Below are 14,774 nucleotides of genomic sequence, written 5' to 3'. Positions count from 1 at the left end.
GCCCAACAAAGGATGTTGAGGCTCTGGAGACTGCAGCCTTGGAGATCTGTTACCACCCTTGGTGCTGAAGGGACGAGAGGAGGAAATGGAGCGCTAGCCTGTGGAGGAGGGCCTGCCTGGTGGGAGCTGATGTCATGGTCGGGGGGATGCTGCAACAGCCAGAAATGTGTCATCAGATCAGGGAGGAAGTGGGAAGAACACCTCTCCTCTCTCTCTTCTCCTCTCTGATCTCCGGTCTATGCCTCTTGCTGACTAAACCCAATGGGAAGCCAGAGGGTAAGGGAGATTGATGACACTGCAGATCCAGGGCACAGGCAGATTAGAGGATAAGGAGAATGCGTTGAGGGTTGAACACTCTGAAGAAACAGATCGGATCCCACCCAGAATTTAGTTTGGATATTGACACTGGTGATGCCATATATACACCAAAATGGTATGCAGAGGTTGAGCTCACATGAGGATTTCAGGGAGAGCCTGGCAGCTCCCAGGCAGGTCCAAAAACGGCTTGAGGGAGCAGAGAAAGGAGACTGGCTTGGTATTTTTATGGAGGTTAGGGGGTGGGACCAGAGTGAGGGTTTAAACTTGCATGCATGGTTTAAACTTCTGGCTAGCCCCAAAGGAGAGAGCGCCCGGGCTATCTAATTAGCATGCCCAGATGAGAGGCAGAAGGAGAAGAGGGAGGGGTGAGTCTTAAAAGCTCTGATTCTTTATTACAAGATTTCAAATGGAGATGAGCCAGCAGAGAGAGTTCAGTGTTTTGCTCTAAATCACTTTACTATTAAGTGATGGACTGAGTTTTCATCCCATCAGTCTTTTGCCCAAACTCATGCTTTTTTAAAAAAAAATTTATTGAAGTATAGTTGATTTACAATATTGTGTTAATTTCTTCTGTACAGCAAAGGGACCCAGTTATACATACATATATGTGTGTGTATATATATAATTTTTTGTATTCTTTTCCATTATGGTTTGTCACAGAAAATTGAATAGAGTTCCCTGTGCTGTACAGGAGGACCTTGTTGTTTATCCATCCTATATATAATAGTTTGCCTCTGCTAATACCAAACTCCCATTCAGACTCATGCTTTTAATGACCACATTCACTGGCTTTGTGACCTTGAATGAATTACTCAACCTCTTTGAATTAAAACCTCAGTCTTCTCATCCATAAAATGGAAGTTGTATCTCTGTGCCTGGTACATCGCAGGTGTTGTATTAATGGTGGTTATAATCATTGCCCTTTTTTTTTCTGTTGAGGCTGTTATTGCTGGTGTTATTTCTGTCCCCCATCTTGCCTGACTCCTTCAGGGCTTCTGGATACCCTGGTGTTGTTCTAGGGTGTCTTTTTAAAAAGTCCGGCATAGGCTTTACTTCCATTTTCCCAAGAAGTGTATCCTTGGACACGGTACTATTACCACTTTCTCAAGATAAGGTTGAGAAGACTCATCTTGCCAAGTGAATCAGCAGACAACCTTAATATCTGTCTTCAGCTTCAGAAAGGAAGCTGCAAGACTTTCCATCAAGCAGATACCACAGCCATGTGATCCAGGAGGTCAGAAGTGAGAAAGGCCTCTCCCACTCTCTCCTTAGTTATCAGCTTTGGAATATCGTCTCTTTAAGGTGCTAGGTAAGAAGAGGTGTGAGATGGGTATTATTACCCTTAGTGATTCTTTAATGTCACGTGGTTCCAGAATCTTCTATTTCTCTAATACTACTCAAGCTCGCCCACTCCACGGGCTAAGAGGTGTTTTGCACATAGTCTGTCCTTAATTCATCTTTGTTGAATTCAAACCATCACATTAAAGACTGATTTTTGAACCAACGGGGCACCAACTAAGCTACCAATGGTTTATGAGTTTTTCTTTTAAAAATGAAGCCAAAAAGATTAATTATAAAAATAAGGGCTGTTGCAGAACGAATTTTGCTAGTAGCCATCTTTTCACATGTGGGGACTGAAATCACTTTGGAAAAATTCCAGGGCCCCAGACAGCACGTGTGTGAACAATTGATCCATCAGGTGATGACACCAACTCACAGCCTGGGACTGAGTAGGTCCTGAGCCCGCAAATGCCAATTCGTTCAGCCAAGGGGAGGAAGATGTAAAGCAAAGATACCACTCAAAAAGCTGTAATAGGAACTTTCCTGGGAATTTCAAAAATCATTATTGGAAAAAGAATCCTGGCATATGTCCTTCAGCCAGCATTCCTGTTGGGGATGAGAACAGATACTACCGTGGCTAAAGAAAAAGCATAGGTGCTGGTCTGCATATTGACTATCATTGTCTTCATTACTTTTTAATTTAAAAAAAAATGCATAAACCTTTAAAAAAAATGAAAGAAAAAGCATAACATGAGTCTTTTTCTTCCTGCTTTTTAAACCAGAAAACACCATCTACTGCAGGCCGACACAGGACAGGTGGCATCCATTCAAATTGGAAATGAGGTACCGAGATAATAGACAGTGGGATCCACTGTGGCCGGCCTCGAGGGAGTGGCCCCGGGTCAGAGGGCTCATTGTTTCTCTCTTTTAATGAGGAGACTCTATAAAATGTCCAGCTCCTGATGCCACTTTGATTCCCTCAAGTTTATTAATTGTTCTTTTGTGTGCTCCCCTTTGCACAATTTGCTTTTGATGAGCCCCGAGTGTTCGTCATGACTGGACAGGGCTGCCTCTCACAGAGACCTTGGGCTTTCTGTGAAGCGACACGGGAAGACTTGGTTCTGGGTGGGAAGTTCCCAAAGAGCCTGGGTCACCTCCTTGACACAGGCCCTCAGCATGTAGGAATCCTCAGAGTCGGGGAGAGGAGAGTGAGAGTTCACAGGTGAAGACAGCTGGAGAATCTTCTACCATCTCCAGACCGGAAAAGGCAGGATTGTGTGGATGGGTTAGTGGGAGTGGTGGAGGGGGCTTTCCTTCCCTCTGTCTGTGTCCACTCTTCCTTCCTCTCTCCCACCACAGCATGACACCCACAGCAGCCATTTGCTTCATGCAAGGTGGGGTGGGGAGACTTGGGGGCTGGGGAACAAGATCCATGTTTCAGATGTCCCTCCTTTTCACACCATTTCTCGTCTTTATATGCATACTCATCAACAACAGTAAAACCCAAATTTAATGGCGCCCTGGGCTCAGAGAAGGAGGGAAGCTCTGAGTCAAAGCACACCTCCCAACAGTGTGGTCCATTTTCTAGCTGGATAAATGGGAACGTTGGTAGTTTCCCCGCAAATTCTGTGCGTATAACCAGAGCAGGGTGCGATAGATTTCAGTCATCATGAAAGAGCTGGTTTTGGAACTATCTGGGAACAGGGAGTGTCTTCTATTTTTCAGAGCCCCTCAAATTAAGCCACAAGGACCTCATGATAGGCAGTGTGGCCCCAGGGAAGAAGAGGGGGAGCTGATATGTACCAGGAGACCCAAAGTTTTCACACCTTTGGATGTAATAGTTGCAACCCTAGGCATCTATCCTAACGAGGAAATAATCAGAAATGCAGACAAAGCTTTATGTGTAAAAATATTGATTGCAGTAGTGTTTTTCTAGCTGAGAAAATAATTAGTCCAAGAGCTGGCAAATAATTTTTTAAGAGAGAAAACTGCCTTGGGTTAGGGTCACAACTTCTGGGGGTAGCTATGGTTATGAAGATGAGTGAGGCTCTCTAGTGATGAATGGGAGCTGGACAAAGAGATAACGAAACTTCTCTGCCTATGATGTTTCTGGGAATCTGAGGGTTAGGAAGAGCTGACGATAGACTAGAGAGAAAATGAACAGAGTATCTGGAAGTGGGGGGTGGGGGAGCAGAGGAGCTGTATAGAAATGTCTTGGCTTATGGGTGAGTTGAAGGAGTGGGTAGTCTGCAGGCATCTACCTGTTTGAGTTTATTGAATGAGGGAAAGGAAGCAAGCTGGATAAGGGAGACAGAGTGGTACTCCCTGGTCCATGGGCAGAGCTCTAAGGCCTAAGCAGAGAGGTTATTTTCACAGAGGGACTCTAGGCCCTCGCTGCTCAAAGCCAGGTGCTGGGAACAGCAGCTTCAGCATCACCTGGGAGCATTTAGACCCAAGACCCGCCCAAGACCTCGTGAGTGGAGATCTGCATCTTAACAAGATCCGGGTGATTTGTGTGCACACGGAAGTTTGGGGAGTGCCGCTCTGGAAGACCCAGCACATCCAAGCACATCTCGGAGAGCAGGAACGAACAGCATCTCCCCACGTCTGCCTAGAGCACTGCCCTGGGTTGGAACACAGGGTATAAAATGGAACCAAGAGGGCCCTGGGATTCTCATGGAAGGAGGAGTGGCAGTTAGAGCATAATCTTCAAGCGATTTTTTTTTTTTCAGGTGGTGGAAACCAATGAAAAGGCCTGAGAGAGAAAAGTATGCCAGGATTGTTTGAGAACAAACATGAGATATACTGGGAGGTCTCAAAACTAATGCAGCTTTGGAGAAAGGGGGGATCTTGTGTTACATGCAAGCCCTCTTTGGGTTAGAACTGTCAACAGGACCACTTCATAGCCATAGGCTGGAAAGGCCTTGGGAAGACTCAGTGGCATGTGTAGCTGGTAGGATCTTCACTAGAAGCAAAGTATATAATCAAGGGCATAGTATACAGTCAATAATGTTGTTTTTAAAAATACACTTAGGAAAAAAGATCAGAAGGAAATGGACTCAGTTTTTCTCTGTGTGATTTCAGATTTTACTTTTCTACATTTTCAGACTCTGCAAATTTTCTGCAGGGATGGTAGGTAACTATAAGTAGAAAAATGCAGCAAGATGGAAATCATGCCTACCTTCTTCACATTCTGTACTTTCCAAAGTTTCTCTGTGAGCTGGTAATACACTTGTAATCAGGAGGGAGACAAGAAGAAGCAGGGGATGTGGAATCAGAAGACCCGTGTTCCAGAGGGACCCCTGCCCTTCCCAGCTGTGCCATCCACAGTTACACAACCTCATTCAACTTCTCCTCCCTCCTATGTACAGTGCGATGCTGTCGCCCACCCTAGGGGCTGGGAAGATATTGGATGTGGAGGGCATGGTGAACTGTTCATGCTACACAAGTGGAAGAGCTGAGGTGGCCTCGCAGCGCCAAGCAGAGTCCTTCCTCGGAGCTCGTCCAGCTCGTCCAATTCTTCCAGCTCCTCCCCTTGGCCCACCGGGGCGGTGGGCAGTGGAGAGTGTCTGCCTCAGGCTCATTCCAGGGGAAGTCTCCAGCCTCTGAAAGGGACTTTCCTCTCTACAAAAGAGAAGCTATGCTGGCCCAAAATTCTTCTTCCCCTTTGGCCAATTTGACAGAGAGAATTTCTGAACTTTTCTTAACAGAAGGCCACCTACCATCTGTCAGGCAAGAGCAGCATCTCTCATTAATGCCACTAGGACCCAGCCACACTGTTTTCTATTGAGTCCTCATCTCCCAGCATGACAGTGGCATCCTTGAGACAAGTTGTTGGAGTTTCTATATGAAGAATGATAACCACAGTTTCAGGCAACAACAAAAAAAAAACCCAAAAAGGATATATATGTCTGAGATCTGGAGTAGGTCGCTGAAATTAGGGTAAGTATGACTAACAAATAAATCGAATAGTCTATAAGGCCAATTCGACATAAATGGGAGAACCTTCTTTTTACACAGACTGAAACGTTCTGCTGGAGATCGTCATACGTGAAGCTTCTTGGTCCTGCAAGCCCGGTGGTGCCTAAGTCATGGGGGTGGCTGCGGCCAAGAGCCTTTTTGACTTACAGACTGGGGTGCTGTGATTCGGAACAATCAGTAGGCTGATGAGAGAGCCCTCGAGTCCCTTGCTTCTCTTAGTACAGATGTGATGTGGAAACCTGGAGGGCGCTGGCTTAGATGGAACTTTGCAGGTAGGTCCCTCAATGTCTGGTGACATGGTGACAATGCAAGCAACTCTCTGAGCTCAAAGTCCCAGTGACCCCACTTTCAAATTTTGCAAAACAAAAGTGAGAGAGAGAGAGACTCTAGGGCAGGATCAGATCTTCCAGTTTTAGGAAAATTTCTCATTTTGCAGATATGGAATGTCAGGCTTTCTGTTTTGAGCTAGGACTATAAGCCCAGCTCTCTGACTTATTTCCTAATGGCCTTGACCCTCATCAAATACAAGCCAGGGTATTGGTTGACTTCTTTGCCCTTGTTTGTGTCTTTAGTTTTGACAGACAGTAGTTTGTTATGGTGGCAACAAATACTGGCTGGGCCAGCTGTCCCTGGGGTCTGGCCAGGCGGCTTTCTTCCCTACTCTGTCTCTGTAGCTGTTTCATGGGGCTCAGCTGGGCAGAGACTCAGAGAGGCAGCTGGGGAGGAGGGACCTGCTGGATGGTGGGAAAGAGACCAGAGACCCTTACTGGCACACAGACAGCCTATAACTCCCTGCCCATCAAGGCGAGGAGGGCAAGCCAGCCTTTCCTTCCTTCCCCATGTCCTTGCCCATCAGGTTGCATGCTGCCTTATCACCACTGATTTTTCCTTTCCAGGATGTATTTTCACTAGTTTGCACCTGGTAAAAAAGAAAGTAGGTTTGTGGTCAGGGGGACCCAGTGTATTTTGCCGTGGACAGGGCTTGAAGGCTAAACTCTGGCCTTCTGCAACTTGGGGAGAAAATTCTGATGCACAAGAAAAGATCACATAAAAAATATTACTAGCTATATTTTTAGTGACTCTCATTATTTTCCAGGCATTGATATGGGTGCTTTATATGTAAATTTTTGAGAATCTAATGTAGCGGAATATGCAAATATGACTACATTATTTATTTCTGCTGCTTGGAAGAAGTAAGCTCTTCATTCCTGGGGGAAGGGAGGCCACTATTGCTCTTCTGAAGGCTGATCCTTCTTTCCCTGAGGAAAGATAAACCAGCTCTTTGATGGGCTGTTGGCTTCATAAATCATCCAGCACTTCTCCCCTAGAGCCACTAAACCTCCTCATGAAACCAAAGAGTAGGAAGATTTGCTTTTTTCTTTTTAAGGGTTGGGAAACAAAGGCTTAAGGCAGAGGAGAGTGGAGTTCTCCAGAAGTCAGGATAAGGAAAGAGGGGTGGTTGGTGCATTCTGATGGTGGTAAAACCTGAGCCCATATGCACCCAGCACTCTAGAAGGTGTTGGAGCTTGGAAGGAGATGGCTCAGGGCTGCATGTGGGTGCTGGAATTCAAAAGCAATGAATCTCCCAAGGCCAGCTAGGCACGAAGGTGGTGCAGCCACCAGCAGGGCCATCTGCCTTTGACAAGGCTGTGTGAATGTGGCAAGATGCATCTTCAGAGGTCATCTCAGCAGACTGGTAACCTGAGACCTCTCTCCCACCAGATTTCCTTGACTGGGTTCCTGGATTACCAGGTCAAGGGGTCAGGAGCCATAAAAACATGACAGATATTAGACTGGTCATGACATTGGTGAGTGGAGTGTGGGACCCAGGTTTGACATGATTTAGAAAAAAGTAAAACAACCACCACGATGGTCCAAAACAGGCAAAACTAAACTCTACATTTTGGAATCAATACATATGTGGTAAAATTATAGAGAAAAACAAAGGGATGATTATGAGGAAATTCATATGCGGGGAGGAAGGGTAATGTGATGGGGAGTAGGCTTCTAAGTAGGATTGCAAGACAGAGTACAGGACACCCAGTTACATTTCCATTTCAGATAAACAATAAAAAATATTTTAGTGAAAGTATTTCCCAAATATTGCATGGGACAGACTTATAGTTTAAAAAATCATTCATTTCTTTATCTGAAATTCAATTCTTGTATTTTTATTTGGTAAATCGGGCCACTCCATATCTAAGGTACTAGTGATCTATTTCTTGACCATGGCTATTCTATTTTTTGACTGTGAAATGTTCATATGTTTTATATGTTGTTGTGTATGTTCTTTTTCATAATAAATTTTTGTTTCAGTGTTCTCACTCCCGAAATACTGTGGAACAATTTGCACCAATTACAGAACCACCATCTTATTTATCCGGTCCCTTCCTCCCCGTCTCCTCTCCAACAAATGTTATAAGAAATGTACCCGTATCCAATTACAGATGAGGCAACTGAGGCTCAAAAGTTAAATAACTTGTCCAAAGTCACATAGCTTGTGAGTGGTAGAATCAAGTTTGAACCTGAGTCTGTCAGACCCCAAAGTCTGTAAAATGCCTGTGTTATGCAACAAAAAACAACGTAGATCAAAATCTCCTGGGGCTCACAGGAACCTTGTAAGGGATTCCCAAGTCATTCTGACAGTGAGGTAATGAGTAAAAAGTTTCCAAAGGAGAATAGAAGGAATCATCAGACACCAACACTGAGATGTCATAGCTGTTGGAATTCTCTGACAAGGATTTTAAAGCAGCCATCATAACAGCGCTGTGACAAACAATTATGAACATACTTGAAATAGTGAAAAAATAGAAAATATCAGAAAAAAGATACAAAGAAGAACCAAGTGAAAATTTTAGAATCCAAAAATACAATAACAAAATTAAAAGCTGAATGGTGCTCAACAGCAGAATGGAGAGGACAAAGAAAGGGATCCATGAACTTGAAGAAAAAACAATAGAAATTACCCAATCTGAGCAGCAGAGAAAAGAGAGACTAAAAAAGAAAAAATGGACAGAAACTTTCAGGGACCTGTGGGATTTTAACAAAGGATCTGACATTCACGTCATCAGAATCTCAGAGAGGAGAAGGGGGAGGGGGCTGAAAAAGTACTCAAAGAAATTATGGCGGAAAACTTCCCAAATTTGGCAAAAATGGGAAATATACAGATTCAAGAAGGTGAGAGAATTGCAAATAGGATAGATCAAAAGAAATCCACACCAAGACACATTATAATCAAACATCAGAAAACTAAAGACAAAAACGAAGAATCTTGAAAGTAGTGGGAGAGAAATGCCACTTTTCCAAAGAGGAGAAACAGTTTCAAAGACAGTGGAGCCCTCATCAGAAACCACGGAGGTCAGAATAAAGTAGCACATTTTTCAAGAGCTGAAAGAAAATAACTGTCTGAGTTCTATATCCTGTGACGCTATCCTTCAGGAAGGGCAATCAAGACATTCTTAGATAAAGGAAAACTAAGAGAAATTATCACCAGCAGATCTACCCTAAAAGAATGGCTATCAGAAGTTCTTGAGACAGAAAGGAAATGATAAAAGAAGGAATCTTGGAACATCTGGAGGGAAAAAGAACAATAGAGAGAGTAAAAAATATGAGTAAATGCAATAGACTTTCCTTTTCTTCTTAAGTTTTCTAAATTGTATTTGTTGGTCCAAGCAAAAAGCATAACATTGTCTGATGTGGATTTCAATGCTTGTAGAGGAAATAGTTGAGAAGATTGCATTATAAATAGTGGCTGGGGGTAAGAATGACAAAGGGACTTAAAGGGATGTAAGATTTCTACACTTCACTCAAACTGATAAAATGTTGACTCCAGTAGATCCTCGTGGTGATCTATATCTTGATTGTGATGGTGGTTACAGAAATCTATGCATGTGATAAAATGGAATAGAGCTATATACAACCATTGTTACGATGTCAGTTTCCTGGTTTTAATATTGTGTTATAGTTAAGCAAGATGTAACCATTGTGGGAATTGGGTGAAGGGTACATGGGAACTCTGTCATATCGCTGCAATTTCCTATAAATCTGTAATTATTTCAAAATAAAAAGTTGAGAGAGAGAGAGCGCAGAGGGCTATGATTTTCAATACTTGGGCTTTTCCGGTGTAGTTTGACTTCAGGATGTGTAGGAAAACCCCAAGAGGTTATAAGATGTCTGAGTTATGTTCTGGCTGAATAGAGACGCCACTAATTGAACTGAGGCGTCTGCGGGTCAGCCTGCAACAAGATGATTTTGTGTCTGAAACACATGCTGGTTTCCTGTGCCTTTCAAGGGAATCAATACATTGACTTTCATTTACCCGGCCATATGTGGTCAGGACATGGTTTATCTAGCCATGTTTCCTCTCCCTGTGCATCAAAAGACACTGCATTGAGGAAGCCAATTGAGAGGTCCAAAACCCAGTTTTCCTAGGGAAGAACAGGTCGCAAAATAGAATGTTTCCCTATTCGGAATTTCCTTCTCCTCCTTCTGGCCTTGACCTTTCGTGTGCACGGTCTGGTCTATCCTGATAATGTACATACTATGGACACCCAGAACTTCTGTAAGTCCTCTCAGCTCTACCTCCAAACTCTCCTTCAAAACTTCCCACACTTTTCTTTATCTATTGCCATTTTCCTTGTCCAGGTCACCCTCCCAACCCATGTGGATTACTTCAATATTCTCTTCTTGGTCTCTTTCCTCTGTCTTGCACCCTTAGAATGTGTTCTCCATACATCAGTCCGAGTGATGTTCTAACAATGTACGGCAGATCACGTCACACCCTTGCTCAGCACCTCTGATAGCTCCCCTTGCATTTGGAATAAAATTCGCACTTGTTACCAGGGCCTGCAGGATCCTGCGTGACCTGGTCCCTGCCTATTTCTCTAACCTCGTTTCAGTGATTCACTTGGTCTTAGGGACATTGGCTGCCTTTTTGTTGCTTCCCCGGCCAAGCTGTTTCCCACCAGAAGCTTCACCCCACTCCTTGGAACAGGCCTCTTGCTGCTTTTTGTGCAGCTCATTCTTGCTTATTCTTGTGTTATAGTTGCAATGCCCCTTTGACCTTCTTTGACCCCCTTCCCAAGCAGCTCCCATGTCATTGACTCCCCATTACATCAGCCTGTTAATTTTCTCCATAGCACTTATGATACTTTCTAATGATCCTAGTTGCTTTCTTGGTTATTGTCTGTCATTCTGATAAAAATTAATTTCCATGAGGGCAAGAACTTAGCATTCCTATTCACTGTGGTAGCCTCAACTCAATAAATATTTGTTGACCTCGTACACTGTTGTGGGAATATAAATTGGTGCAGTCACTATGGAGAACAGTACGGAGGTTCCTTAAGAAACTGAAACTAGAGTTACCATGTGATCCTGCAATCCCACTACTGGACATACATCTGGAGAAAACTATAATTTGAAAAGATACATGCAGCCCAATGTTCATAGCAGCACTATTCACAATAGCCAAGACATGGAAGCAACCTAGATGTCCATTGACAGATGAATAGATAAAGAAGATGTGAGATCTATCTATATCTATCTATATCTATATATAGATAGATATAGATATAGATATATAGATATAGATAGATATATACACACACACAATGGACTATTACTCAGCCATAAAAAAGAATGAAATAATGCCATTTGCAGCAACATGGAACGAACTAGAGATTAGATAAGTGAAGTAAGTCAGAAAGAGAAAGACAAATACCATATGATATCACTTATATGTGGAATCTAAAAAAGGATACAAATGAACTTATTTACAAAACAGAAATGGACTCACAGACATAGAACACAATCCTATGGCTACCAAAGCGGACGGGGAGTGGGAAGGATAAATTAGGAGTTTGGGATTAACAGATACACACTACTATATATAAAATACACAGCAAGGACCTACTGTATAGCACAGGGAACTATATTCAGCAACTTATAATAACTTATAATGGAAAAGAATCTGAAAAAGAACATACATATATATATTTGAATCACTGTGCTGTACACCCAAAACTAACACATTGTAAATCAACTGGATGTCAATAAAAATTTTTTAAATAAATATTTGTTGAAATAGTGAGTGAATGGCTGAAGAATTGCAGACCGGTAGGGCTGGCAGGGACACTTGGAGGCTGTTAGGAGAGACAACAATGACAGTCATGTCACATGTGTATGCAGCATCCTTGGAGTTTACAGAGCCTTTTGAATCATGTGCCTCCATTTAACAGATAAGAAGCAGCGACTTTTCTCAGGGTCACCCAGATGGCGGCAGGCAGGTGCTGGATTCCAGATGCAGGAGCCCGGAATCCAGATAGGACAGTTCAGTCTCTTAGCACACCGGCCTCTGGCAGAGCGCTTTGGAACAAGAGTCACCATTGTCGCCTGCAGCTGGGTAGCTCTCACCATTTAGCCGGCAGTGGGGTCTTCTGGCATTCTGCCTGGGCCCCGTCCCCTGAATATACAGCAAAGCTAAGAAAGAGAATTCCGCAGGGAGGGCAAAGACTTCAAAAAGCAATGGAGACAGGACAATGCGAGGCGGAGGAAGAGAGACGGGCAGGAAGGTAGATGGTGAGACGGAAGCATCCTTTAACTGAGCTGGTGCCCTGGAGGCATCAGTTTGTCAAACCTTCAGCATCCCCCACTCCAGAGAGCAGCCAGAGCAGGACCTGGTCTCTGGTGTCTGGAGAGCCTCCCCGGGGGCCTCTGCGGTCCCTCTCGGGTGCTGTGCACACAGCGAGGTGTGCGTTCGGAAACCTGCCCGCCCCGCGGCTGGATTGTGTTCTCCCGGGCGGTCCTCTGTTTCCTCAGCCTTTTTGAAAAGGTTGAGATAATGAGAATTCCAAAAGCCACTCTTTTGTTGTTGCTCTCCTCTTGTTTCAAAAGAATCGTGGTTTTCAAGAGACTAACAATCTCAGTTTCCCCAAAGTATCCATCCGAGCGAGAATGTTACCACAGAAATTTCACTTGCATCTACCTTTAATCATGTGGCAAATTACCTTATTAACCGCCAGGGAGTCTAGTCTTATTACTGAATTAAGCCATCTCTTTCTTTTCTTCTTATTAAAACCACATGGGTTTTAACTTCTGTGCGGTTGTAGATTCTTTCCCCCTTCTTTGGATGTCGCGGAATAATGGCTGCATGAAAGAATTTCTGTTATTTTGTGTTGATGACTAAAGGGTTAGCAACATTAAATTCAAGGGTGGGGAGGCCTTGGTGGAGACCGTCTGGACAGGCTCACTGCTGATCAGTGATGTAACAGCCACTTGGGTGGTATGGAACTCTGAGATGTGTACCCATCGCTGACTGCTTTCTCTCACCCAAACTTCTGGAATACCAAATCCTGTCATTAGACAGCTCACATGTTAGAAAAACAAAAGGACAGAAAAAAAGAAAAAGAAAAAGAAAACCCAGTCTCCCCCAGATGGCTGGAGAAATCCTCATTATTGCTGGTAGGAAATTAGACATTTAAGGTTGTACTTCAAAGCAACTATTTTTATTACTAGAGGCTCAACATTTTGATTTATTGGGCTGCAGAGCAAGATTGTGACAAATATTTCCACCTCAAAGAAAAGATGAAACAGGCCTCTGAGCAGCATAGTAAGTAGTTTAAAAATAAAGTTTGTTGCAATAATAGTTGTAATGATGAAAATTGTATGGTTCTACTCACAGCCCCTAGGAAAGGGCCGCTTCAGCACACATGCCTCGAAGAAATGATTTAATCGTGTGGGAATTTTCTTCTCATCAAAGCACAGTACAAAAATTTTGTAAAATGAAAGAGCTGAAATTGTCAGTAAGTCTGTGCTACCTTTCTTCAAAGGTCAGCCCTAAGCAGGGCCTGTGTACAAGCCTATATTTCAGTCTGAGGCACCATTCAAGAGGGACGCTAAGAATGTAGGGTGGGTTCTGAGGAATCTATAAAGATAATTAAAGAATGAAACATAGGGCTTGGAGACAAAGCTGAAGGAATTTAGAATATTCAGCCTTGTTGGAAAAAAAACAACAACAAAAGACAACCTAGAGGGTTAGGTTATCCTTGAGGGTTAGGTTATCCTTGAGGGTTAGGTTAACCATTTTTGGTAGAAGAAGCAGTAGGTTGCATTAAATGGTGACACATCTTGACTCATCTCCATCTGGACATGACCTTTTTTTCTATAATATGGACCATTCTGATTAGAGTAATTCAGAGGGAGGTGTCCGGGAGAGTGTGCATTATTGAATCTGGAAACTGAGTTTCTCAGGCAGGTTGTAGAGTTGTCTTCTCTGCAGGTCTCTGAATAAAGAAGCACTTATCTTCCCAGGTATCTTCTGTGGGAACAGAAGTTAGTGGAAAGAGTAGAGGCTATGATGTGAGGCTCACAGCTTGGGTTGTAGTCTCAGCTCTGCTGCTAATGAGCTCTGTGATTCTGGCCAGATAAGTTTTCTGGGCCCCAGTTTCTCATCTATACAAACTGATTGGACAAGGTGATCGAAAAGACCTCATGCAGTGTATTTTGATTTTAGGCCGAAGGCAGAATAGGAGAGCAATGAGATCCTTCTTCACTTTACTGTTATGACTCTGCTGCTTGGGAGGGAAGTTTGAGTATATGTGCGTAGGGATGTGTGTGTGTGTGTGTGTGTGTGTGTGTATGTGTGTGTGTGGTTATATTGGAGGGAGGGTAAGGGGACTCTATATGCACCGTAACAATGTTCATACAACTATAGGTGTAATTTGAAATTATGTAAATGACTTTAGTCTTTAAATGCCATGCAAAGGAATTCTAAAGGTGAATGCTTTGTAAATTGAATAATTACTGCCACATGCATCTGTTTTGTAAGCACGCATTATCACTTGTCCTGGGCCTGTGGCAGTGCTGAATGCGATGCTGAGCTCCACAAATGTGTACATGAATTCACGGCTAAGATACTCTAGGTCGAGTATCTCCACAGTCTACGCTAAGAACAGAGAGAAGGGAGCTTCCACAAAATGAGCCTGAAATACTGCAGAATTCTGATAGACTTTTTGTATCACAAAAGATAGGTAAATCTTGCCCAGGTAAATTTAAAAACTTTTAAAGATGCTTTACTGAGTACTAACTTTGAACAATTAGGAAGCCCTCAATAAATTTTGATTGATTGATTAGACAGGGTAGGAGAGAAGTCTCTATTAACTAGAAAACTGGACTTAATTGAACATCCCAGCCTCTCA

Source organism: Eubalaena glacialis, chromosome 4 (genome assembly GCF_028564815.1).
Source record: "Eubalaena glacialis isolate mEubGla1 chromosome 4, mEubGla1.1.hap2.+ XY, whole genome shotgun sequence".
NCBI classification, from domain to species: Eukaryota; Metazoa; Chordata; class Mammalia; order Artiodactyla; family Balaenidae; genus Eubalaena; species Eubalaena glacialis.
Note: the sequence above shows the minus strand (reverse complement) of the source record.